This window comes from Pan paniscus, chromosome 19 (genome assembly GCF_029289425.2).
Source record: "Pan paniscus chromosome 19, NHGRI_mPanPan1-v2.0_pri, whole genome shotgun sequence".
Classification (NCBI taxonomy): domain Eukaryota; kingdom Metazoa; phylum Chordata; class Mammalia; order Primates; family Hominidae; genus Pan; species Pan paniscus.
The window spans coordinates 88,029,735-88,056,914 of NC_073268.2; the positions used below are offsets into that span (position 1 = coordinate 88,029,735).

The following is a 27,180-nucleotide window of genomic DNA, read 5'->3' on the forward strand; positions in this document are numbered from 1 at the left end:
CTGCTCCTCGCAATCAACCGCTAGGGGAAGGAGGGAAGCAGGCAGGAGGGAGAGCGGGAGACTTCCGGAAATCCCTTTCCTCCCTTCCCTTCACAGGTTGCCCCATAGTGACCCTGGAGACTCCCGCCTGCCCCCAGTGAAGGAATTGGTTACTCTCCCAGAGCCCTCCCGGGCATCGCCCCCTTCCTCACTTCCTCCTCTTCCTGCCGCCAGCCTCTACCCCTCCAGCCTCCTGTGGCTTCACAGGCAAGTGCCCCATCCCAGGAAGAAGGAGTTGGAGCTCCGTGATGGTGAGCTTTCAGACTTCCCCTTACAACCCCCGCCTCCCCAAAGGCACAGAGGCAAGCAGTGGCTTCCCTGGTATCATTTGTGAATCTAGGAGCATGAGGGAGCTATCGAAGATGGCATGTAGCCTGTTCTTCTTTCTCTTAGTAAATAATATCTAAATGTGCTAGAGGGAAAATACTTTTTAATTTATACTTTAAAACTGGTTTAGATTTTGAATGTATAGTCTGTTTTCCTGGAGTCCAATTGAAACATGAACCCCAAACCTAGGAGTTCTGTTTTTATACATCAGGAAGGGGACCAACCCACTCACCCATCCACCCATCTTTCGACCCACCCACCCACTCTTGTTTATAACTGCATAGTGGTTTATTTTGCCAGCACTAAACTATGCAGCTTGTTTCCCCTTTGCCAGCCTCTGCAGACAGAAGGCAAAGGCTGATCATTCTCAATTGACATGTACACCCCTACTCTGAAGCTACAGCTGGATGACACCTCAGACAAATGCACTCATACATAAAAGTTTTTCTGCATGTTTTCGTTTTTGATTCTTTTATTGGAAGCATTTTTATGGCTGGGAGGTAGGTGCACATCCATTACAGTTAGGGGTCAGATATTAGAATACTTACGGTGCTTATAATTTTTTCATAGGATCACCCCACTCATCCCTCATTGCCAATCAATTTCACTCTGTTTCAGGGTCACAGATCATACCCCTAATCCTGGCCAGTTGTCTCACCAATGTGTGTCACAAGCGGCCTGCGGCAAGAAAGTATAGATGACCCAGCATAACTGTTGCTTCTATTGCAAAGGGTACATCCTACAAAGAGCAGAACACGATTAGAGGCAGGCATAATTGCAGGCACTAAATTAGCATGGGTCTCTCAGCCAGGGGCTAATCTAAGCCAGACCTCACGTCATGGCAGGCCATGAGTACATCGCAATTACAATTCAAAAGAAAAGAGAAAAATCACCCTTGATTCTCAAATGTTTATTTTTAACACGGCAGATACTTAGCAATTATATCAGAGGCTGAGGCATCTGGAGTAAGCAAGAAAGGTGATTTGGGTTAATAATCTTTGAAAGGCTAAAGGATTTTCAATGTATGTATAAGACTGAGCCCTGTGCATGCTCCCCATTCTCTCCCTGACATCAGCCACATCCACCCCACCTCTGCCACTACACGTTGGTGCTACCCAAGGTCTCCATTCACGCACTGTCCCTCTGTGTCTCATGCTTCATTCGGGCCCTCCTCTGACCTCACCTTACCTGGCTGACTTAGTGCCCTAATTCTCTAAAACATGGAGAGATGGAACTGGTAGCTTGAACCCTCCCAGTTCCATCTCTTCCCTTTGTAAGTTTTCCCGGTGCCCATGGGGCCCCATATTTCTAGACTATGCCCTAACACAGAGCCTTTAAAGCTTACTTCCACATGAAGGCAGAAATCAATCTTGGGCGGCCAAAACACATATGCTTTTCTCAGTGGTAGGCTTAGGAGTGATTTTTTTTCTCTACAATCAACATGTATTAATTTTACATTCAAAAATTGTGTGTGCGTCTGTGTTTATTCGGTTTCAAAATCCAGTATACAACAAACTTTGCTTCTCCTGGCTTTTTAAACTCTTTTCACATGCCATAGTCCTGGTTCACCAGTGCAATTAATTTGGCTTTGAATTTGCCACTGGGATTCTTTTTGGTCGGCGGGGGGCGGTAGGGAGGGGTCAGAGTCTTGCTCTGTCACCCAGGCTGGAGTGCAGTGGCATGATCATAGCTCACTGTAGCCTCAAACTCTCAAGTTCAAGCAATCCTCCCACCTCAGCCTCCTGAGTGGCTGAAATTACAGGCACAAGCCACCATGCCTAACTAAGTTTTTAATTTTTTGTATTGACAGGGTCTTGCTATGTTGCCCAGGCTGGTCTCAAACTTGTGGCCTCAAGTGTTCCTCCTGCCTCAGCCTCCCAAAGCACTGAGATTACCCTGCGTTTTTGTTTGTTTTTGTTTGTTTTTTTATTAATCAAAGTAGAAATCACAGACCCATTGTATTTCTACAGGTGAAGTCATTACAATGTTGCCAGGGATTAATTTCTATGAGTGGATGAGAGGTCTCTTTTTCACAGTTTTCTTTTTGTCAGGGGACTACTGCCCTGATAAAACTTAGGCCTTCCTTGGCTAGGACATAGTAACCCTTCCAGCCATATTATAATGAATTTTGTAAAACTTGGCCAAACATTAGGCTGTACTGGAATGTTACCTTTTTAAATTTCAGAATAAATAGGCTATCACCAGGATCATGGACAAGTTTTGATCATACAGAGACAGCCATTGTAATAGGACTTTTTCTGTGTTAATATAATGATTTAATAAAGCCATTTGGCACATAAATAAGACTCTCTTAGACCAAGCATTCTTAACAATGAGAGAATTGAGATCGGCCTATAGGGTGTATTAGCAAAAGTGTCTTTTCTAGCTTTAGTAAAACTCTTCCATCTGTTTAGCAATAATTTTATTATTCTGTATTAAAAACCCTCCTGAAATAGATGTGGTAAAAAACGCTCTGCCCCTGTTATGATACTTTCCAAACAAGCTTAAAATTGCTCAGAAACAAAAGGCAGGAGAAAAAAGAAAAGGCAGTGTCTCCAGATAATGAAGTTCTGCCTTTGTGTTTTATCTGTAAAACAGTACGGTTTGAAAAGTCTGGATCCCATTTCATCTGAACTCAACATAAATGTAGTGCCTGGAATCCTCCCAAATGAATAAATTCTTTTCTGATAATTTTTAAGTGAGGAAAGATCAACAGGATAGGGGCATGAGGTAGGGGGGTGGAGGGGGATTATAGGCTGGTGTGTGTGTGTGTGTGTGTGTGTGTGTGTGTGTGTGTGTGTTTATTTAGCAGGACAATTGGGAGAGTTCTGGACATAATTTTTTTCTTTTCTTTTTCTTTTTGGTGAACCATGCTGAATTTTGTCTCTCTTTCTTGAAAAACCTTAATAGATTTGTGTATTTGTTGACCAAGTGCTCTTTTTCATTCCTATTCAGCTTGCCTGTCCCATCCCAAGTATACTTGCCTCAGACGGCAACATGACAAAGCTCCCTTCCTTCTCTCGAATGGTTTGCGAGTTTCTGGTCTTCTTTTTCTTCTCCCTGGATTGTGCACAAAATGATATCAATTTATGGTGGGGTAAGGGGATACTCCATGGACCACTGATCTCTTTAATTTTCCTCCATGTTGTGAGGTCTTGCTGAGCGCAGTCTGCAACTTCTGGAGTGATGAAGAGAACAAAAAGCTGTAGGCCTGTCACACTAACTTTCAGGATTGAGGTTACCAAAGAGGAACTGTGTAATTTCTTTATATAAATGGCTTAACCAGACCTCAAAAAGTCCTACAATGAACACAGTTCTCTTTCGGGCTTAATGTTCTCACTTTGCTTCTTTGTTTAAAAAAAAAAAAAAAAAAAAAAAAAAGGTTGGGGGGAGGAAAAAAGGCCATTGATCCTCCTCCTCTTCCTTTGACCACTGGAAGAAAGGTAGAGAAAAAGAAAAAGAAAATTAACAAAGAAAGGACCCATGTCCCTCCTGCTTCCCCCTCCTCTCCCCATCCACAGGCAAAATCTAATAACGATGATTAAATTACATGTCTTTTCCTCCCATTGAAATCCACTGCATACTATTCAAATATTAGAACTCAGGAAATAAGGCAGGACAAGGTCCCTCATGAAACCTTAGAAGGCAGCACACGGGTTTGAGCTGGAGGTCTGCTTGGCTGGGCAGCTCTAATTAAGAAATCACCCTGCTGAGCAGAACTTAATCTAAATAAAATATAAAAAGGAATCCAGTGAAAACCATTACCTCCCCACCCCACCTCCTCACACACCTCACATCCATAGGCTCTGTTTCCCTAGTCCTAGGAACTCTCCCTCCCATCACCTGGGAGTTCGATGTTGTTCTATGTGCCCCACAGTACAATCAAAAGTGAAGTCTCAGCTCTAGAAGAGGAAGCTATGTCTTGCGCTGGCCTCTTGCTGTTTGGCTGGCCTTTCACAGGGCCAGAGGCAGATTTAGTCAATGTTGTTTTGGTTTGGAGGGGTATATGAAATGGAGATTTGACCAAGGAATGATTAAAGAGCTGGTTATTTGCTATAGTTAACAAGGTATTGTGTATTTCAAAATACCTAGAAGAGAGGACCTGAGATGTTCCACACATAGAAATGATAAAGACTAATGGTTATGGACACTTCAAATACTCCGATGTGACCATTACACAGTCTATGCATGTAACGAAATATAGTAGGTACCCCATAAATAAGTACAAATATTTGGATCAATTTTTTAAAAGCAAAGAGAAAAAAAAAGAGTTGACCATCTGGTCAGCCCTTCTATTCTTAACACAATGAACTGCCAACCCACAGCCTCTCTGCAGGCTAGCTGGGTTCTTGCCTGTCCACCAACTGCATTTGATGGAGTAGCCACCTGAGAGCAAAGTCCACATCTGTTTAACTTGATGTTCTTCACTATACTTGTACTAATTAGTCCTTTATGCTGTATTGAATCAGCCTCAGACCTCTGCCCCACCCCCATCCTGGGTGCTCCCTCTGATGTTGGGTGACATTTATTTAGCTTCATTTCCCACTGTCCTCCATAGAAATCTGTTCTGTGTTGTCGCTGATCTCACTGTTGACCCCATGAGTGTGCTGTTCTCTACATTACACCTTTGTGACTTTGCATGGGCTGCCATGTCCGCCCATGGTAGTGGTTTTTAAGCTGTTGAAAACCTGTTGAAAGAGATAAACTCTATCCCTAAGGTGGGAAAAGCACACATATGTACATAAACACAGGGTTTTGCCAGCAATTTCAGGGAGTACCTCACTCTCTAAGGAGTATGTGATTACCACCTTGACCCATTTATACCTGAGGTTGCAATTTTTGCAATCAGATCTTGGTGATGATCTTGAGCAGTAGGATATAAATAACTCCCACATGCTTAGCATTCCAATAATGGAACACTAGGCATAAGTGGGTCAAACTCTTGAGATCAGTTTTTCTGTCTTTTCTCCTCCCATTTTGGAAAACTCCTACTTATCCTCAAGGAGAGCTCCACAAAGTTTGCATACTCCTGCTCTGTGCTCCTTGATGTCTTTTGTCTGTAAGGCCAGTACACCACTTACCACAGTGCAATAATCATTTGTTTGAGTGTCCATCTTCCTCTAGACCAAAGGGAGCAAATATTCTCTTAAAAGTGCCAGATAGTAAAGATTTTTAGGCTTTGTAGGTCATATGGTCTCTGTGGCAACTACTCAAGTCTGCTGTTTTTGCAAAAGCAACCATAGACGATGTCTTAGTCTGTTTGGGCTGCTATTAAACAATACTGTGACCTGAGTGGCTTATATACAACAGACATTTATTTCTCACAGTTCTGGAAGCTGAGAAGTCTAAGGTCAAGACTCCAGTGGATGACGCATCTGGCGAGAGCCTACTTCCTGGTTTGTAGGTGGTGTCTTCTCTCTGTGTCCTCACATGGCATAAGGGAAAAGGGACCCCTCTGAGATCTATTTTTATAAGGGTACTAATCTCCTGCATGAGGGCTCCAGCCTCAAGACCTAATGTATTAGTCCATTTTCATGCTGCTGATAAAGACATACCCGAGACTGGGCAATTTACAAAAGAAAGAAGTTTAATGGACTCACAGTTTCACGTAGCTGGGGAAGCCTCACAATCATGGCAGAAGGCAAGGAGAAGCAAGTTACATCTTACATGGGCAGCAGCAGGTAAAGAGGGAGAGCTTGTGCAGGGAAACTCCCATTTTTAAAACCATCGTATCGCATGAGACTTACTATCACAAGAACAGCACGGGAAAGACCTGCCCCCATGATTCAATTACCTCCCACCAGGTCCCTCCCACAACACATGGGAATTCAAGATAAGATTTGGATGGAGACACAGCAAAACAATATCACCTAATCACCTCCCAAAGGCCCTACCTCCAAATAACATCACATTGGGGATTAGATTTGAAGATAAGAATTCTGGGAGGACACAGACATTCAGTCTACAGGGGACAATATGGAAACAAATGGGCATGGCTCCGTTCCAGTAACACTTTATATGCACTGCAATTTAAATTTCATATCGTTTTCATGTCATAAAATATTTTTTATTTGTTTTCCAAACGTTAAAAAACATAAAAACTATCTTTTTTTTAATCTCATTAGCCATTCAAAAACAGATGAGATGGGGACAGATTTAACCCAAAGGACATAGTTCAACTCCTGGTCTTGACAGAGGAGAAGCCCTCAAAGGTAAATCTTACTAATTTTTGAGCTTTATTATCTAATCCCTCAAAGGTAATTCATCCTTGAGTTTAACTATCTAGCATTAACTGATACAAAAAATGCATATAAATGTACAATTTACCCTTGAACAAGATAGGTTGACCTGTGCAGGTCCACTTACACTTGGATTTTCTTCTGCTTCTGCCACTCCTGAGACAGCAAGACCAACCCCTCCTCTTCCTCTTCCTCCTCAGCCTACTCAATGTGAAGACAATAAGGATGAAGACCATTAATAATGTTCTGCTTCCACTTAATGAATAATAAATATATTTTCTCTTCTTTATGATTTTCTTAATAACATTACTTTCTCAAGTATATTGTAAGAATACAGTGTATAATACATATAATGTACAAAACTTGTATAATCAACTGTTTCTGTTACCAATAAGACAGTAGCCTATTAGTTAAGTTTTTGGGGGGTCAAAAGTTACATGCCAACTTTTGACTGCATGGGGTGTTGGGGCCCCTAGTCCCTGCATTGTTTAAGGGTCAACTGTAATAACAACTATAAACAACTGAATGACCTTTTGATTACAAAAAATTCCTTGAGACAAAGCCTGAATAGAACAACCATAAATGTGGCTTTGGGGACACTGTTGCGGCTTCATGTTTCATCATGACTAGAGATATAATACCTTAAGTAGTTAGCCACCAACACTCCAATCACAAATTCTGGAGGTCTGGGATTATTCCACAAATCACTGGGTAGATGCAAACCTTCTAGAGAAGTCTAATATCAGTAGAGTAAAACAATCTCCTTTTAAAAATAAGATTTCTTTATCACTCCCTGCTTTCACGCAATCACAGCTTCTTTTTATTTACTTATTTATTTTTTAGATGGAGTCTCACTCTGTTGCCAGGCTAGAATACAATGGCACAATCTTGGCTCACTGCAACCTCCGCCTCCTGGGTTCAAGAGATTCTCCTGCCTCAGCGTCCTGAGTTGCTGGGACTACGGGCACACACCATCATGCCCAGCTAATTTTTGTATTTTTAGTAGAGACAGGGTTTCACCATGTTGACCAGGATGGTCTCGATCTCTTGACCTCGTGATCTGCCCACGTCGGCCTCCCAAAGTGCTGGGATTACAGGCATGAGCCAGTGCGCCTAGCAAATGACAGCTTTTTGAGCCTCTGTTTAACAATCTCTTAAACCTTATAGGTAGGCAGTTCTGAGACAGCTCCTAATCATCTCCCCTCCTGGTATTCAAGCCCTGATGGATTACTCTCTTCTTGAATGTGAGCTGGACTTAGTGGTTTTCTTCTAATCAATTGAATACACACAAGTGATGAGCTGTCATTTCCAAAATTAGTTCACACAAAGCTGTAACTTTTGTTTTGTTCACAGCCTCTCTCAATTGCCTTCTCAGCTTGTATGCTTTGAAGAAGCAAGCTGCAGTGTTGGAGAGGCCCATGTGGCAAGGAAATGAGGGTGGCCTCCAGTCAATGGCTGGTGAGAAACTGAGACCTTCCTTCCAACAATTGTCAAGTAACTGAATACTCCCAACAATCATATGGGTTAGGTTAGAAGTGAACCTTTCTCTAGTTGAGGTTTCAGATAAGACCACAGATATTATACTAACACCTTGATTGCAGGCTTATGAGAAACCTTGAAATGAGAAGACTAAGTAAAACCATATCTGGATTCCTGACTTACAGAAACTGTGAGATGATAAATGTGTGTTATCTTAAGCCACAAAGTTTTTGGGGTGATTTGTTCTACAGCAATTGATAATGAATACTTCAACCTATAGTGACAACTGGATGTCTATTTACTCATTTTCCCCACCAAAGTGTAAAGTTCCTACAAGGCAGAGGTTACAACATATTCATCCTGCTACCTCTCACAGCCCATAATATACAACCTGGCCCATAAAACAGATTAATCAATGTTTGTTAAATTAACATGTATTTTGAGTTTCATTGAAATCAGTTAGTTGAAGTGATAATAACATTTAAATGTGCATGAGCAGTAGGACAAGGCAGATAGCTGGTTAGGATAGAAAGTTTTTGAAAATTGTGAGGGGAAGAATTATTTCTATTTGTACCCTGTTGTACCCAGCTTAGGTTTCAAAAACTTTCAGGGGGTTTTTATTCATTTACCAAAGACTTCAAAGTTGGTGCCTCCCCACCACTCTAAAGAGGTCTTTGCCCTTATTGACCCGACCATACTGATTTGCCTGGTGCACAGTGGGAGCTATTATAAGGAGAGGGGAGAAGAAGGAAATAGAAACAACTGTGAAAAAGGTTGAAAAAAATAGCGAAAAGGATAGAAAAAGAGCAGAGGAAAGAGAAGAAGTAGTCAACATCCAACCCAGATGCAGAGAAATTATTCAAAAGAAAAAGTCTGATTTTCCTGTCGGAAATATTTTTAAAAGGAGGTAGGCATTTATCAAAAAGGAAAAAAAAAAAAGAATAACAGTTTGTCTTCCAAAGGACCCAATACTCTTAGAATTCAATGACCTAATTCTGTATATGGTTGCAGTGTGGAGATTGCCTCTTGTCTGATTCTCATGGCATTGAGACCTCTGATTTCTCAACAGCACATGCCACAGCACTATCAGAGGTCAGGAATAAAGAACAGAGGGTGTGGGGGGCAGTCTAGATATTATACTCAGCAAACATATTTTTAAATCAGTGTAAATTCTATCTTGCTGGTTGCTTATCTTAGCAGTTAAATCAACTTTTCATTACTTTTGTAGACATTATATAATATCTTCTCCCCACAGCTCCAGCCACCAGCTGTTAGTCAGCAGAATGGGAGAGGGACTGGGTCAGCTTAAGCTGAATAACTTCCATGCTGACATTTGAGGGAACCAATTCCCAGCCACTGAACAAACCTAAATGTTCTGCTATGGCCATAGAACCAAATAGATCTTAACAAAGAAATCTGAGAGCATTCAAAGGTCAAAACAATTGGAGCTAGTTCCTTCAAGCTTAAATATGCTCATCTGTAAAGTGGGGACAATAACTGTGTGTCTTATAGGGTTATTTTGAAGGCTAAATATGTGTAAAAGCCTCAGTCTACTGAAAGGTTGCTCAACTGTAACACTCTTTTCATTTTGTGAGGGATCATTCTTTGTTGGAGGTTAGGGACACTGTCTTGTGCATTACAGGATGTTTAGCAACATCCTTAGCTTCTATCCATCAGATGTTAGCACCCCACCCACGGACCACCATCTTCTCCATCATCACCATCAAATATGTCTCCAGACATTTCCAAGTGTCCCCTGGGAGGGTAAAATTGCCCCTGGTTGAGAACCACTGTTCTAGTACTTGGCATTGTTCCATAAACATCAGATGATATTTTTATCATTATAATTATTACTAAAGGCAACATCACCCTGCTATGGAGACAGGTCCTTGGTCTCACGGAATCCCTGCAATAGTTGCTGCATTTCTGCATCTTTCTGAGAGTAAGGGTTGAAAAGAGATAAGGTCAATTCATCTGACAACAATCCAATGGGAAACCTACTGTCTCCGTAGAAATTCTTTTCATGGAAAGAAAAGGGGCTACCATTTTGATCTGCTGCAGGAACTAGGTCTATTCCTCAGCCTCAAGGTTTGCAAAACGCTACAGACTTTTCCATGGGCATAAATTCTCCAGCTTTAGGGATTGCTGGTATAGTTGACTCTTGAAGCTGCTCTTGGATTTCCAAGGGTAGCACCATTTTTACCTGAGAAAAGAAGGAAAAAGATATTCAAGAAGGAGAACTTTTCAACAGAAGTTACTCCATTTGCTGTTTTTGTGGTTTTGTGCTTGTTTAGGTTTGCAAGTGTGTTTTCTGCCCAAATTGTTCTTGCATATTCTAACAGTGTTTGCTTTACGTGTTTTGATACCATGCTGTTTTGAAGGTACAACTGTTTTTCATGGCATGTCTTGTGTTAAGTGTACAAACTGAGACGTGAATGTCAGTGACTGAATAGAGTACAGTATTCCTCAAAGTTTTTAACTAAATAAACCCTAAGAGAAAAGTGAAGTGAGATTTCTGGAGGTCTGGAAGTGGCCAGCTGACAATATGACATCTCTGTATCTCCTATTTTTATCTTTATGCTAAATGCAAATTTTACTTTCTGTGCTAAAATAATGTTTCATTAGTTTCAAGGTAAAAATGTGTAAATAGACTTTCCATACTGGCTTGTTTATTCTGTGGTTTTTCCTACTCCCTTTTTAAAAGTATGTACAGTGAATTTGCAAAGATCATAGTATTGGAATCTAACCCACCTGAATTTCAGTCCTTGGCTATACTACTGATAGAATGCATTAACTTGGGCATATCACTTAATCCTGGGGACCCTCAGTTTCCATATCCGAAATGAAGAAGTAAGAAGTGACCTACTATATCACACCATTATAAGAAGTAAAAGCAATATATGTGAACAGTAGAGCAGAGGGCCAGGCACAGAAAGTTCTCTTTAGTCATTAGCTGGCATAATTATTATAAAAGGGAGCACTTTTGATGTAAAACATAGGTAGAAGGTCACAAATTTGTTAATCTGCCCCTACCTCCCAACCGTCTACCTACCCTCCATACCTGGCCACCTGCCTCATACAGATATTGCCTAACTTTTAAAAAGGAACACTTCTGATATAAAACATAGGTAGAGGGTCACGCAGTACATGAATGAGAAATGAAACAGAGGCCTGTTAATCTACTGTCACCTCCCAACCCTCTACCTACCCCCTATACCTGGCCACCTGCCTCTGTGCAGATCTTGCCTAACCTTTCCCAACAGGAAGAAGCTGGGATTTTGTGAAATACTTCCGAGGATGAAACTAACACAGCTCATTAACCCTCCCAAGTGTCTGTGCTATAAGGATTTCCTGTCACTTTCCCATGACTCTGAATTACATCTACCCTGAGCCCCACATCAACATCTGGGACATTGCCTTGTCATGCTGACAGTTGCCCACATTTCCTGGTTTTGTTCTCATTGCTTCCCAGACCCCTCTTCTGAAGATTCTGATTTTCTTGGTGTAGGGAGAGGGGCAGATAACTTATATTTTTAACAAGCTCCCTAAGTATTTCCTAAGATTGTGTAAGTTGAGAAAGCACTTCATTGTGCTATCTGCTTCTGTTGCCCACAGTACCAGAACATATCTCCAGACATCTAAAACAAAGAACAGCAGGTGTAATTTCTAAAAAAAAAAAAAAAAAAACCTGATCATGGCAAATTTAATATTAGTCTAAATATCTATCAGAATTCAAACATACACCCTCCTTGACCCTGCAATTCTACTTCAAGGAATTAATCTTAACAAATATACTTCCAGATCTATAGAAAGGTGAATGTAAAAGCATTGTGTCTAATGCTGTGCGGAATAATGCAGAAGACTGTGAGAAAAAACCTAATGTCCAACAATGGGGGAAGAAATGTATGGCATAGCCATATAATAGAATATTATGGAGCTTTACAAAGACAGCTGTCTGTGTTTCGGTATTTTACATCCATACAAGCCATTCTGTGTGTGTTGAATTAAAGTAAAAAGGTCTCCAAGTTATATTTTAAATTTAAAATGTCAAAGTGCCTAATAGTATGGGCAGTTGACAATCTATCTCCTTCCTCTCTATAACCTTTCTAACTAGATTGTATGTGTCTTGTGCATTATAAGATGTTTAGCAACATCCTTAGCTTCTGTCCACCAGATGTTAGCACCCCACCCACAGACCACCACCCTCTCCATCATCACCATCAAAAAGTCTCCAGACATTTCCAAGTGTTCCCTGGAGGGTAAAATCACCCCTGTTTGGCAACCACTGTTCTAGTGCTTGAATAAACGCACATACTATCCCTGGAAGGATACCCAGAAGCACCACTGGTGCCTGTGGGGTAGGGGACTGGATGGCTAGGAGCTAAGGCCAGGAGGGGACTGAATTTTTGCACAATATGTTTTTTTGGACCCTTTGATTTTTGTATCATGCACAGATTTAACCTATACAAAAGTTTGTTTTGATTTAAAACAAAAGCCCTCAGTCTAGCTAGCACTCATACCCTACATTTATTCCTTCCCTTTATCCTTCTTTCCTTACCCCACAGCTTTGCTCCTCCATTCACATTAGGAGAATCTTTTCCTGTCCTCCATTCCCACCACAGTGTGGACTTCCTCTCTCCCTATTTCCACTCTGCTTAAGCCCCACCGTTTCCTGGAGGTATGTGTCACCTTCAAGTTCTACTAAAGCTGCCTTGAATCTAAGCCACACAGGAGGGTTTGTTGCCCTGATGAAATACACTCCATGACCATACCCTTCCTGTACATCTACACATTCCTCATCAATTGGAGATCTTATCACAGAGAAATGCTTAAAAATCATTCACTTTAGTGTCAAACTTTCTTCTCTCTTAAATTTTCATAATTTTTAATGTATGGGTGCCTAAAAAAGAGTGATGTCTGTTTGAATTTGACCTGTGTGTTTGCATTTCAAACATAAATTTCCTCATAAACAACAGACTCCCTATTTATCCTACACAATAACAATATAAGAAAGACCTACTTATAATCTCTCCTATCGGCCTAATTATAAGCTCTTAGAAGTGCGGAGCTTATCTTTCACCATTCTACTTTCTTCTTAGGGCTTAATGCAGAAGTTTGACATTAAAGACCCTCAAGAAGTACTTGTTGAGTGAATATCAGAATGAAGTAGTGCATGTACTTTTTTTAATTTTAATTTTAAGTTCGGGGGTACATGTGCAGGATGTGCAGGTTTGTTACATAGGTAAACGTGTGCCATGGTGGTTTGCTGCACCTATCAACCCATCACCTAGGTATTAAGCCCAGCATGCATTAACTATTTTTCCTAATGCTCTCCCCTCCCCATTTGACCCAGCAATCCCATTACTGGGAATACACACAAAAGAAGATAAATCATTCTATTACAAAGATACATGGATGCGTATGTTCATTGCAGCACTATTCACAATATCAAAGACGTGGAATCAACCCAACTGTCCCTCAGTGATAGACTGGATAAAGAAAATGTGGTACATATACACCATTGAATGCTATGAAGCCATAAACAGGAATGAGATCATGTCCTTTGCAGGCACATGGATGGAGCTGGAAGCCATTATCCTCAGCAAACTAGGACATCTGCAGGAAAACAGTGTACTATTCTAATTCATTTCTAGGAGTGTTAATTGATTGTTTTGGCAGAAGAATGTATGGTTTGCGATACAGTGTCAGTACCATGGTTGTACAGTCTGTTTGTTGCCTTACAGTTGTTGGCTTGTTTTTAGTATGGTCATTTAGTCTCCCTTGTTTACCCTTGACCCCATCTATGTCCTTCAGAGCACCAAGCATAGGGATTTGTCCACAGCACGTTCTTGAAAAATGGTATGGAATGAATGGCCTTTGATGAGCAATATAAAGAACATGTAGAAAGCTTGGCAAAAGCTTAAGCAGTAAAAGTAAACAACCAACTTGCCCCCAAATCTGCATAATGTTATATTAAATGTTCATCATGGGAGGAAGAATGACAAGCAGGTTTGGGGGGTTGGCCATCTCTCCATACTTTCCAGGAAGCTGGGTTTATGTCTTCTGAGGTAAGAACTAGAATAGAATTTTTTTTCTAGATATTTGTGCTTTGCTCACTCCTGTCTTCCAGGCAGGGAGAGGGTCTGCCTATTACAAGAAGGCTGTGATCCTTTGGGCTGTCAAGAACTTAATTTAAAATCATAACTGATATTAATAACAGGCATTTCACTTATACATGCTCTTGGGACTCTCCAAATGAAGGCTAGCCCATAGTCACCACAGTCAGGGAGGGTAACATTCATGGAGGGCAAGGGATTAGGATCACCCTGAGGACCAAACAATCAATAAAACCATGATTATGATTTTACCTGGACTGAGTCAAACATCAGGGACTCTAAGCACTTTCCCACTGCTCACTTTCCACCAGTAAGTTAGCAACACTTAACGTGCGCACACTGGGCATTACCTCTGCAGGAACAAAAGCTCATATGGAGCATTTCACACTCTTAATAGAAGAGTTTGCCTTTGACATCTCAGTGACCAGTGTGAGTCAATTTGGAGACCACATTGGACCATCTCTATCTTCTGGTCAGTTGAGGATGTAAGTGGTCCTCCAGTCAACAGAACCCATTCAGACATGACAGAAAGACAACAGCTTTGGGTTGAGGCATTTTTCACTTGATGTCACCGTATTAGTCTGTTCTCACGCTGCTATAAAGAACTACCTGAAACTGGATAATTTATAAAGAGTAGAGGTTTACCTGGCTCATGGTTCCACAGGCTGTACAGGAATCCTGGCTGGGGAGGCCTCAGGAAACTTACAATCATGATGGAAGGTGAAAGGGAAGCAGGCACAATCTTCACATGGCACAGCAGGAGAGAGGGAGTGAAAAGGGAAGTGATATACACTTTTAAAACAACCAGATCTTGTGAGAACACACTCACTATCACAAGAACAGCAAGGGAAAAGTCTGCCCCCGTAATCCAATCACCTCTCACTGGATCCCTCTCCCAACGTTACAATTCAACATGAGATTTGGGTGGGCACCCAGAGCCAAACCATATCAGTCACTAAAAAGTAATGAAATTATATTACCTGTATCTGAATAGAACTCAGTTGCTAATATGTGATAAATGACCAAAATAAAAATCTTCAAGTGGACCCATCACCTCTGAGTATGACCTATTTTTCCAGACTAAAGCTGCAACTAGATGGAAAAATGCATGCTCAAGATTAAAGTTCTGCTATTTTGGAGCCTTTGTGTAAAGGAAGACACTGCACAGGAGGTCTTCCAGGCTGACCTTGTCTGGTGACCATAGTCAAGCTACTGAAGATGGCATCTGTACAGCAGATCCAATGACACCTACCACACAGAGTTGTTGTGAATGCAGGTTGATAGACATAAGGTACACAGCATTACGTGACTGTCGAGTGCCTAGTACACAGTAGGCACTTAACAAATGTTTGACCCACGGGAAAGACCAATACCCTACTACACACCCAACTTCAGACCCACAGGAGGACTTGATTTCCACTATAGGCTGTAATGACACAGTGCTAACCAAGAGGTTAGGACTGCAGGAGGCCAAGAGGGGACATTCCTGCAAAGCCAATCTACAGCTCAGGGAAGGTTCTGAATTAAATCCTCACCATGCAGGTCTAAGTGACACGGGGAATATTCCCTGTGGGACTTTAGATAACTATCATTTGCCTGCTGCATAATTCTCTGTACTGAAGTTGCTTCCTTCCCTTATAATAACTGTCCACTAGTTAGCTCATGGCCAGCAGGCTGAAGCACAGATGGTGGTTGGTGTCAGCCTCCTGAGCTGCCAAGTGGAGATATTTTTCTCAGGTTTCTGGGTGAGTTTTTAAGCCAACACCCTTGAAAGGGAAGCAGAGCCTTCGTACCACAGGCATCCGGGACACAAGGCCTACACAGTATTTTTGAAAAGTCATTATCGCTCACTGACGATAAAGGGGCATTCACAGTGGGCAAAGCCACTCCACGGGAATAGGTGGAGCTGGGGCTACCAGGCAGGCTGCGGACCAAGTTTGCAGCCAGTTTTCTTTTTCCAGCATCTCTGGAGTTGAGCAGGTGCCAACACAGCTAACAGCTTTAGGAGGCCCCCATGGACACAGATAGCAAGCCCCCCATCTTTTCCATGGAATCTAGCAGCAGCTACCAGGGGCGTCATCACACTGCATTAATTTTTTCCCTTGCCTGGTTTCCCACATTCTGTGACCACCTTAGCGTGTGCCAGGGAAAATATTGAAAGCCTAGGTAAACGAAGGGGAACCTAACATTCACCAGTCTGGCCTTAAAATAGCCAGTGGAACGCCCCCATCCCAGAGAGTACACAGGCAGTGACTGCAGCTAGTGTGCTCAGAGCAGCTGCCCACCCCACCCCAACGGCTCATCCGATTCCCATGAAAGCCTATCTCAGAGAGAGAACAAAGCAGCAGCCAGGCTCCTTCGCTGCCTCATTCCCTTTGGGTTCAGGGATATAGGTGAATATTAATGAATACCAAGTGACCTGATGCAAATCAGTGCAAGCCACTGGACTGGACGGGGTGGGAACCCTGGTAAAATATGTCTGGGGTGGCGTATAGGTTGAGCAGAGCAAATGGAGAGAGCCAAGAGGAAGAGTGTTCCCGCAGAAGCATCAAGGCCTCGGGCGTTACAGGGCACACCCCAGGGCTGAGCTCCCAGGGAGAAGGGAAAATGTTTTCACACTGACTGCTGGGCAGCCTGGTACATAGCTCTAGAACCTACTGTTGTGTCCCAAGGTTGCATATCTTGGAAGGAGTGCACACAGCAGGGAGAGGGGCCCAATAGCAAGAGGTGCAGAAGGAGGAAAGGAGAACAGAGAGAAGATCATCTGGGGTCGAGGAAAAGGAAAAGTGTACAGCTTATAAGCTTTATTTTCCCCATAAAATCTTGCCTGATTGAGCACATAAACATGCAGGATACCCAGTGAAATCTGAATTTCAGATTAACAACACATATGGTTTTCAGGATAAGTATGCCCCATGCAATATCTGAGACATACTTAGACTCAAGAAAAAAAAAATCAGTGTCTATCCAGAATTCAAGTGTAACTGGGTGTTCTGTATTTTATAGGCAATCCTATCCCCACATCTTGCCCCCTGGGCTATAATGGAAACCCTCAAAGGCTGAGACTGTTTCTGCCATGTCCTTCCTGCATTCCATGTGCCACTTTGCTCTGTAATGTAGCACAGAAAGGCATCATAGCAAGGATAAGTGTGAAAGCTCAGCAATCTGACTGTCCTGACTTCACCTGTTATTAGCCCTGTGATCTTGGACTAGTAACTCAGTCACTGTTTCCTAAATTTCCTCATCTGCTAAATGGGGATAATGATAGTTGCCTGACTTAGAGAGTGGTTATAAGAATACAATACATGCGGGCTGGGCGCGGTGGCTCACGCCTGTAATCCCAGCACTTTGGGAGGCCGAGGCGGGTGGATCATGAGGTCAGGAGTTCAAGACCAGCCTGGCCAAGAAACCCTGTTTCTACTAAAAATACAAAATTAGCTGGGCGCAGTGGCAGGTGCTTGTAATCCCAGCTACTCGGGAGGCTGAGGCAGAAGAATTGCTTGAACCCGGGAGGTGGAGTTTGCAGTGAGCTGAGATTGCGCCACTGCACTCCAGCCTGGGTGACAGAGTGAGACTCTGTCAAAAAAAAAAGAAAGAAAGAAAACAATACATGGAAAGCATTTATCGTATCATAGGTTCATGGAAAGTACTCAGTAAGTGCCAGCCATTAATCACTACTGTTGTTATTATTATTATTTGATACTCAGTAAATAAAGGAGTCTGATAGAGAGAAACTAACTCGTGGGTGTTAGAGACCTGTCTGAGATGACCCTGGACTTCTGCAACCAGCTTTGTGACCTTGAGAGAGACTTTCTCTTTGGGGTTCCAAGACACCTTACTAACTCTAAAATCTCATCATTTAAACAGATTGAATGAGTAAGAACCAAATGAATAAACTATCTCCATAGATGTGTGTATGGGCTAAAAGGGTTACAAAGCAGAAGTGCAATGGAGGATGTTTCACTAGACAAAATAAGAAGAAGAAGCCCGTTCCCAAAGGCAAGATGTCTGACTTTCTCAATGTTCTGATCTCAGGAAGGCTAGGTTTCAGAGACGTAGACAAAAAACAACTACATTAGAGCAGAGTATGTCTGTCTCAACTTGGATTTGCAGAAAAAAATAAAAAGTAAAAAAACCCTAGCGCTATGGTCTAAATATCTGTGTTTCCCCCAAATTAATATATTGAAATTCTAACCATCATATTAATTTGAGGTGGGACCTTTGAGGCATCATTAGGACATAGGAGTGAAACCCTCATGAACGGAATTAGTGTCCTTACAAAACAGGCTCCAGAGAGAGTCCTCATCCGTTCCCCATATAAGAACACAGAGAGAAGGCTTCATCTGTGAACCAGAAAGTGGACCCTCACCAGATACCATATCTGCTAATGCCTTGATCTTGGACTTTCCAGCCTCCAAAACTGTGAGAAATAAATTTATGTTATTTTTAAGCCACCCAACGTGTGGTATTCTCTTATAGCAGCCAGAACAGATTAAAACAGCTAGTGTAATACCAGAATGGCCAAGAGGGAGAACCTTCTCGGTTGCCAGCCCACCCAGTTGCAGTAAATAAATTCAAGGCAGCCAGCACCAACACAGCAGAGAAGCCATGGTCCCTACCATCCACGATGCCTTTATGGCCCAAAGTTACTCCACTCTGGGCTGGGCACAGTGGTTCATGCCTGTAATCCCAGCACTTTGGGAAGCCAAGGCAGGTGGATCATGAGGTCAGGAGCCCAGCCTGGCCAATATGGTGAAACCCCATCTCTACTAAAAATAGAAAAATTAGCTGGGCATGGTGGCACGTGCCTTTAGTCCCAGCTACTTGGGAGGCTGAGGCAGAAGAGTCGCTTGAACCCAGTAGGCGGAGGTTGCAGTGAGCCGAGATCGTGCCACTGCACTCCAGCCTGGGCGACAGGGCAAGACTCCGTCTCAAAAAAAAAAAAAAAAGTTACTCCACTGTGATTTCCAGTGGTTTCGGATAATTTCAGTTCTCTCTGGTGATCTCTATAGCTATTCCTCACTACCCCTGTGAAATTGTCACTTAGCCACAAATAAAATATTTTTCCCTCTCAAGTTATTTTCAGGAAAGAGTCTCAGCACCAAGAAGCCAGGGATAGGCAGACATCTTCACAGCAATGGTTTCCTCCCAGGTGACTCTTGTAGCAGGTGATGGAGGCGAACTGAGGAGAAGAAGAGCAGCCAGCAGTCTACTAGCAATGTGGACTTTCTTCACATTGGGTTCAAGAGCCTTTGGGGAATGATGCAATAAAAAGAAGATACAACCTCTTACCCTGGCATATTCATAATGTACATGTGAGGCAAAAGTGTCTTCAATTTAACAATGACTTAAGAGGCTGAATGTAGCAATATACAGGTGCAAATAAATATAAGGTAGATGGAGTGAATTTGTGCTACAACAGCAAAGAATGAGTCACATAGGCCTAGCCAAGATACAAACTTTCAACAGGTACATGATTGGTTGGGGAAGAAGGTGGGAGTGGAAAGAATAATGTTCTATGCAAAGATAGGAAGGTTTCAAGAGTATGACAAAATGGGCATGAGTGAAAACCTAGTTAAGGAACTAGGTAGGAGGCATGTGAGCTCTTCAGCATGTAGGCTGGGCTCCACTCATTAAATTAGCTCACAGATCAGGTTGCTCCTAAATAATTGTATTTTCTATAGTTGTTCCTGCTGTAATGTGATTTAAGGAGATTTGCAAAAGCACTCGGTGGTCTACCAATTAAAAAATATGTCCTCCACCAACCCAAAATTCCATTCACTGAATCTTCCTGATTATATAATACTGAGGGATTATAAATTGACTGTCTGTGGAAGGCAATACAGCAACAGCTCATGAAATTACAAATCACTAGGCCAGGTGCGGTGGCTCAAGCCTGTAATCCCAGCACTTTGGGAGGCCAAGGCGGGCGGATCACGAGGTCAGGAGATCGAGACCATCCTGGCTAACACGGTGAAACCCCGTCTCTACTAAAAATACCAAAAAAATTAGCTGAGCGTGGTGGCGGGCGCCTGTAGTCCCAGCTACTTGGGAGGCTGAGGCAGGAGAATGGCGTGAACCCGGGAGGCGGAGCTTGCAGTGAGCCGAGACCCCACCACTGCACTCCAGCCTGGGTGACAGAGCGAGACTCTGTCTCAGAAAAAATAAGAAGAAAAAAAAAAAAAAGAAATGACAAATCACACCTTTTTAAGTAGCCATTTAACATTCAGAAATTTATTCTGCAGGTATACTTGAGCGTGTACCAGGTTATTTATTTCAGCATTGTTTATAAGACCAAAATATTGAAGCAACCTAAATGCCCGTCACAAATGGCATCACTGGTTGACTCAATTATGGTATTCATACATCCATAGAATAAATGCAAATTAATAGAAAATATGGAAGTTGTTGAGTTATTGACATGAGACAATCTCTAAAATATGTTGTTTCAAACAAAAAGGCAAAGCCCGTAGGGTATGTTGTCATGTTGTTGAAAATTAAAGGGGCCACAAGGGGAGGGACCGTAACTCTCCACTCATTGAGTTTGGACTGCATTTGGTGACTTTCTCCCAAAGATTACAGTATGGAAGCGAGGAGAAGTAACCTCACACTGGAGAAACCTGACACACACTACTTTTGCCAGGTGATCAAGGTTAACATCATCAGCAATAAGTCATACTAAAGTACGTACCCTTGATATCACATGATGAGAAAGGCGCTTCATCTCTGAGGTCATTGTCTCAAAAACCCTTGTCTAACCATGAGAAAAACATCAGTCGAACTCAAATTCAGGAACCTTCTGCAAAATACTTGACCAGCCCTCCTCAAAAATGTCCAGATCATCAAAAACAAGGAAAGTCTGAGAAACTGTCCCAGATCAGAGGCGTCTAAGAAGACATGACAGCTCAATTTAAGATGGGATCCTGGAACCGAGAAGGGGCACTGGGGTAAAACTAGTGAAACCTGATAAACTGTGGAATTTAATTGATTCTAATATACCAATGTTGATTCCCCAGCTGTGACAAATGTACCACAAAACTATGAGATGTTAACAAAAGGGAAAACTGGATGATGCAGTAAATGGAGACTCTGTAATTATCTTTACAACTTTTCCTTAAACTTAAAACTAGTCTAAAGTATAGCACTTATTAATAATTAATATTAATTATTAAGATTAAGAAAATGGATTAAGAAAATGTGGCACATATACACCATGGAATACTATGCAGCCATAAAAAAGGATGAGTTCTTGTCCTTTGCAGGGACATGGATGACGCTGGAAACCATCATTCTGAGCAAACTATCACAAGGACAGAAAGCCAGATACTGCATGTTCTCACTCATAGGTGGGAATTGAACAATGAGAACACTTGGATACAGGGTGGGGAACATCACACCCTGGGGCCTGTCATGGGGTGGGGAGCTGGGGGAGGGATAGCATTAGGAGAAATACCTAATATAAATGACGAATTAATGGGTGCAGCAAACAAACATGGCACATGTGTACCTATGTAACAAACCTGCATGTCGTACACATGTACCCTAGAACTTAAAGTATATAATAAAAAAAAAACAAAACCGGTAGAGATTTTATAATTGCCCACATGTGCATAAACATCTGTGGGAAGATAAGCAATAAACTAATCATTGCAGTTGCCTCTAGAAAAGGACTTGAGTTGCTGGGGGAGGTGGTTTTATTTTTATATTTTGAATTATAGTTCATGCAACCATACTACCTCTTTAAATATGAGAAAATTTACATCTTATAAGAATAAAAAAGAATTTTTAATTTACATTTTACATTTGTTTCTAAAAGACACCTTAGTACTCTGAGTAACACATTAAACCAGTAACTCCCCCAAAGAATTCATTAACTTGGATTCATTGCTTGTATTCATAAGTTGGATGTCCTAAAGTACAAGTCTTCAAGGATGAATGGTATTAGGGGTATGTAAGTCTTCAGAAAAAAGGGAACATTGGATAGTGGTGTTCTTGGGATACTGTCCAAAAAAGTCCCAAGCCTGCATGAGACATGAAAGTATGAGGTACCAGAGGGATAATGGAAAGAGAGATAGAGTACCATGCATACTAACTTTGCTGACATAAAAAATGTATCAGGATTAGCTCTCCTCTGCTTCCCAATAGACTACATTCTATATCATCCCAGTTCTAAAGTGAGCCTCCCTCTGCCTCTTGGCCCTTAACCAAGAGAAATAGACTGAACTGTTGAACTTCTAAAGGACACCGGGGACCCCGCGAGAGCTGCCTCTGGAGCCATTCTTTCCTGCATTTTCCCATCACCCTTCTGTTTCAGCCACCACTTGGCAAAAACCAGCTGAGTGGTGACTGTGAAATGAATTCAAATTTGACTCCAAGAGGGAAACAGGGCTCTCCAGGCAGAGCCATAAGCCCGAGAGAAAGGGCACAAGATTAACAGGTCACTGAGCCAGCCAGGGCGAGGAGCCAGGAGGACACCCACCGAGAGAGGCAGGGAAACGGTTAATAACTCAAGGTGACAAATTAAGCTGGCTACTCAGGGGCTCCAGTTTGGCTGATTGTGAAGTCAAAACAGAACAGTCGGAAACCGGGAAGGCACTGTCACTTTTACTGTATTTTTCCACACGTATTTTTATTTTATTTTTTAATTTGGAAATGTTCGTGGGGAGCTGGAAAATGCAGGCTGGAGAACTCCTGGGGTCTGGGAGGGGAGACACTGTGCCTTTGCTGGATCCCCATCCAATTTGGACCAGCCGCTCCCTATGAGCTCCAGCCACCGGGGGCAGTGGGTCTCCTAGTGGTCTTCCCCCTTCTCTGTCCTCTGCCCCCCACCCCGTGGAGACATTCTCACCTCCTCTCGTTTTCACCGCCCCTCTGTGCCAGCGTGCAACCTCCTGCCAAGTTACACTAACAGTGTTCTCCGTCCACCAGCCACACCAGCCTCCTTGTTGCTGAACCCAGCAGCTGCTTAACAGGCGGCAGATGGAGAAAGGGCTGGAACTCTCAAGCACGAGGGAAACCTTGGGTGGAGAGGCAGAGGAGAAATAAAATGCTCTGCACCTATCCCAGTCGGTATGTGGCAAGGATCTGGCTTTCTCAGTGCCCCACATTTGAACAACTAGCCCGTGGAAATTCCCTAAAAGGAACGGGTAGGCTTAAGATGTTTAAAATGATCATGGGCCCCGTTTTGGGAAAAGTGAAGGAGATTAGGACGAACTGTGACAAATATATTCTGAGGTTTACCTGCCCCTTGGATCTAAGAACCCTTGAACTTCTTAATGGAACCTTCTAGGCATGAGTTTCTACTGTGCACGTACTTTCTCAATTAGAGGATGCATGCTTATCACAACTTTACATTTAAATGATACTTTCTACATCAGAGGATACATCCTCTGCATAGATTAATCTTGTAGATTATTTTAACTCCTGGTAGTAGAATTGATAACTTGACTTTAATATTAAAGACAAATATGGCCCCCACCACCAACAACCACACACACACTCACACACACACACACACACACATTCACAATTCATTCTACAGAGGTATCTCCACGTGGCATTGCAATTCCAAATTTCAATTTAATGTCATCCATGCTAAAGAAGACAAAATGGTTTTACTAAGTGAATTTTAAGCAAGAGAAAAATGGATAGAAGGCAGCACACAGAAGTGCAGACATGTGCAGGTCAAACACACACACCCTTTCACTCCCCTTTCTCTTCCAGCAAGCACTGCACTTGCTTCTGAGCACCCAAAGGATACTTTTGAGAACCCCAAAACAGCTGCCGTTGAAATGGCTCAGCTAGGGAAATGCTTCCCTATCATTAGGCCAAAGCTGTAATGCTCAGGTCCTGGGTTTCTTAACAATGGTTTGGGGCTAACACCTGGTGGGTCATCCCCTGAAGACCTTATATCCACCCAGTTGCAGTCCCGACCCTATCTCATGGAATAGTGCAGAAATACAATTCTCCCATTGTTCTCTGTCTTGGAGATTGAGGGAGGGGGGAATACTAACCCCCACCTCGAAAAGATTAGTGCAATTATTAGCCAACAGTAATGGCTATAAGCCAATATGTTCTCAAATCCTCCTGAGCACCAAGTCACCTTAGAGTCTCTTAAAGCCCCAAACACAAGACTGTGTGTTTTCTTGAATTTGGCCATGGTGTTCTCAAAGGCTGCTGGGCCGGTGGTTAATGCTGCCCTTACCCACAAGGCTAATAAGCAGAGAAAGAAACAGTGAATAATGCATGTGTCTGAGCCCTAGGTCCCCATGCCCCCATAAGTCTGTAAAAAGCAGGTGTCCGGTCCAGACAACACTGGCAACTGCTTCACCTAGCATTGTTTGGGCAAAATGCTTCTTAGAACACAACCATAGATTGTGACTTGTAGTTAGCATTAATTATAGAATTCTCAAGCAACGATGTGCTTTTTCCTTCTGTCACCTTATAGGAATAAATTTTTTGACCCCTGTGCTACCATTAGCTCTGCTGGTCATTCAAGGTCTCCCATCAGGAAGTATGAGAAAAGAAGTTAAATTCTGTTCCAGGATTTGGTATACCTGACTTATACTGCACGCGTATTTCAAACTGTAGTCTCAGAGAAACGAGGTCTTATCTTAAACTACTCAATGTATATTGATTAAATATAGATGACGATGGGAAATACAAAGAAGAAAAATTCAAGGATACAAAATTTTTAAAATATATTTACATAATACCAAAGCAACCGATTAACTGACTGAATTTAAGTCACTGATCAATTAAATGAGACATTAAGATAAGAACTTGTCAACTGAGTCAAAACATTGACTACTCCACTTAAGAAAGCACACGCCTGTGTAAATAAATATAGAGGTGTACATTAACATAAATCAATAACTACAGTTCAGGGAACTATTCAATCATTCCTTCAATCTTCAAACCATTACTGATTCTCTACTATGTTCCTGGCACAGTTAAAACCAGAGGCTTGATTTATTTTAGAGTAGCCATGTTAAAAATCTCTTCTATTTCTAGAGAAATTCATACCGCTTAGGAAACACAAGCAAAGGAAACAAAAGCCTTGAAGCTGAGCAAATAAAGAGGTAATTTTCTATGTAATGGCAAATTGGGGGAGCTTTCAAGCATCTATTGTTCATTATTGGGAAGACCTATGTTAAACTTTGTACGTGTCTATGAAATACATTTATGAGGTATTAAATATAACCCCGTTCCTACGAATTAATACCATGTCTTTGCAGCGTTCAGCCTCATTTCTCACACAGCAGGCTATCAGAAAACTCTCTGTTGAAAAGTCTAGAGCCTGAGTCGAAGTCACCAAGTTACAATGACTCAATATTCTCCATTATTTATTCTCATACACATACCTTAACAGAACAAGCGATATACCCGCTGCGTTTGTATAAAGCTCCCATGATGTGCATTCTAATACATACACTTAAACACACAAATCTGTTTGTCATCTGGGAAGGGTAAGATTTTAGTTAAACCTCAGAAAGACTTCTGTGTAATAATTGGAAGATAACTGAAACCCCTGATGATTCATTTTCTCTACTCACAAAATGAGGGTTAATAAAAATAATAATAATAAATGGGTCATTTGGAAAGTACCTAAAATCCTAAGGCTAAATGTATTGTGTAGATATAGGAGAATCTAGTGTTATAGAAGGTATACATCAGACCACTCTCTGGCATTATTCACTGGTCATAACATAGATGGGAATATATAGCTACTAGAAGAATTTTCTCCTCGGAATGCCTAGAACTAAACAACTGATACAATTACTGTCCACAAGCAATATGGCATTTTCAAGGCTTTGTCAAGCAAATATTTGAAGTATATATATCACATTTGGGTGGGCATTCCTGTGCAAATACAAGCATGGGCACAAGCCCATTTAAACCCCGTACTCCTCTCTGCAAAACGGATATAACTCCATTAAGGTCTATTACTTGATTATACCCAGTAATGATTATTGTAATCCAGGAGAAGGAGAACAAATAGAGTAAAGAATATTGAGGCTCTGATGAAACATACAGCCCCAAAACCCTTGGGTCCCCCTTTCATCTTTAGTTACTTGTCAGCCCAGAGGCCTGGCCTGTGGGAACCCAGCTCAGCAGCACCTTCATGTGGATGAACTTTCTAGATAAGCGCCTTGGGTACCAACATGCTGTAGGAAATCCGATCCACAGCCCGTGCCTGCTGCTCACTCACTTAACTTTCTTGTGTTGGAAACCAGGCAGGGGCCCTTCACACTTTCCAACAGCTCCCTTGTTTGCTTATGTGGAATCATGCAGACTGAGAGCAAAGGAGAAGTATACAGGAGGCGAGGGCAGGGGATAGAGGCCTGGTCAGGAGCAAGAAGACTTGGGGCAAGAAAGCCTGCCCTTTGGGAGAAGAGTCATTCATACCTCTCCATCAATCCATTGCTGATTATCCTCCCTAACTCCCTTCCCCCAATTCCTACACATCAATACAATTCCTTTGTAGAGGTTGGCCAGCTTCTCCCCCAGCAGGTGGCCAGAATAGACTCTGCTGGGAGATTGCAAGTCACCCCTAGTGCCTACATCGAGGCAAAAAGAGAAGAAATAAGGATCACAGTGAATCATCTGTCAAGGTTGGCAAAAACGAGATTCGACTGACAGCTTTTTAGCCCAGGCAGCTACTCACCTGGATCTGGCATGAGGCTTGACCAAGTCAGGTAAAACTCCAAAATCCAAATGAGTAAGTCCAAGAGTCTCTACTCTGCCATCTTTTCCTCTGCCCCTTGGCCATCGGGTGTGGTTTAGCTGACCAAGATCATGGTCCTTTTAAATTCAGCAGAGTTGTAGAACTCCCGGGCCTTATTCTAATCCTGCCTACTATTCCTCAGTCTCGAAGCTGCTTTTGAAGCCAGAAAGCACCGGCAGTGGAGTGCAGAAAGCTTGCTCCAGACATTGAATGAGCCCACAGAATACCTCAATCTGATCTTTTATAGTGCTTT

General features: G+C 42.2%; 2 long non-coding RNA genes across 3 annotated transcripts; one reads left to right on the forward strand and one right to left on the reverse strand.

Annotated features, from left to right (window-relative positions):
- The first annotated feature begins 25 nt into the window (after positions 1 to 25).
- Positions 26 to 13,184, forward strand: LOC103784775 (uncharacterized). 2 transcript variants are annotated; one of them, XR_008621656.2, is made up of 4 exons: positions 26 to 290; positions 5,694 to 5,766; positions 6,492 to 6,578; positions 7,449 to 13,184. It is a non-coding gene; the product is annotated as an uncharacterized LOC103784775 (long non-coding RNA). The 2 variants fall into 2 exon arrangements; XR_610447.4 differs by lacking the exon at positions 5,694 to 5,766 and having other exon boundaries at positions 34 to 290.
- Positions 3,725 to 27,143, reverse strand: LOC130540929 (uncharacterized). Its single transcript, XR_008954962.2, has 3 exons — positions 26,868 to 27,143; positions 6,733 to 6,806; positions 3,725 to 3,798 (listed from the first exon to the last, which is right to left on the reverse strand). It is a non-coding gene; the product is annotated as an uncharacterized LOC130540929 (long non-coding RNA).
- Between the last annotated feature and the right edge of the window lie 37 nt (positions 27,144 to 27,180).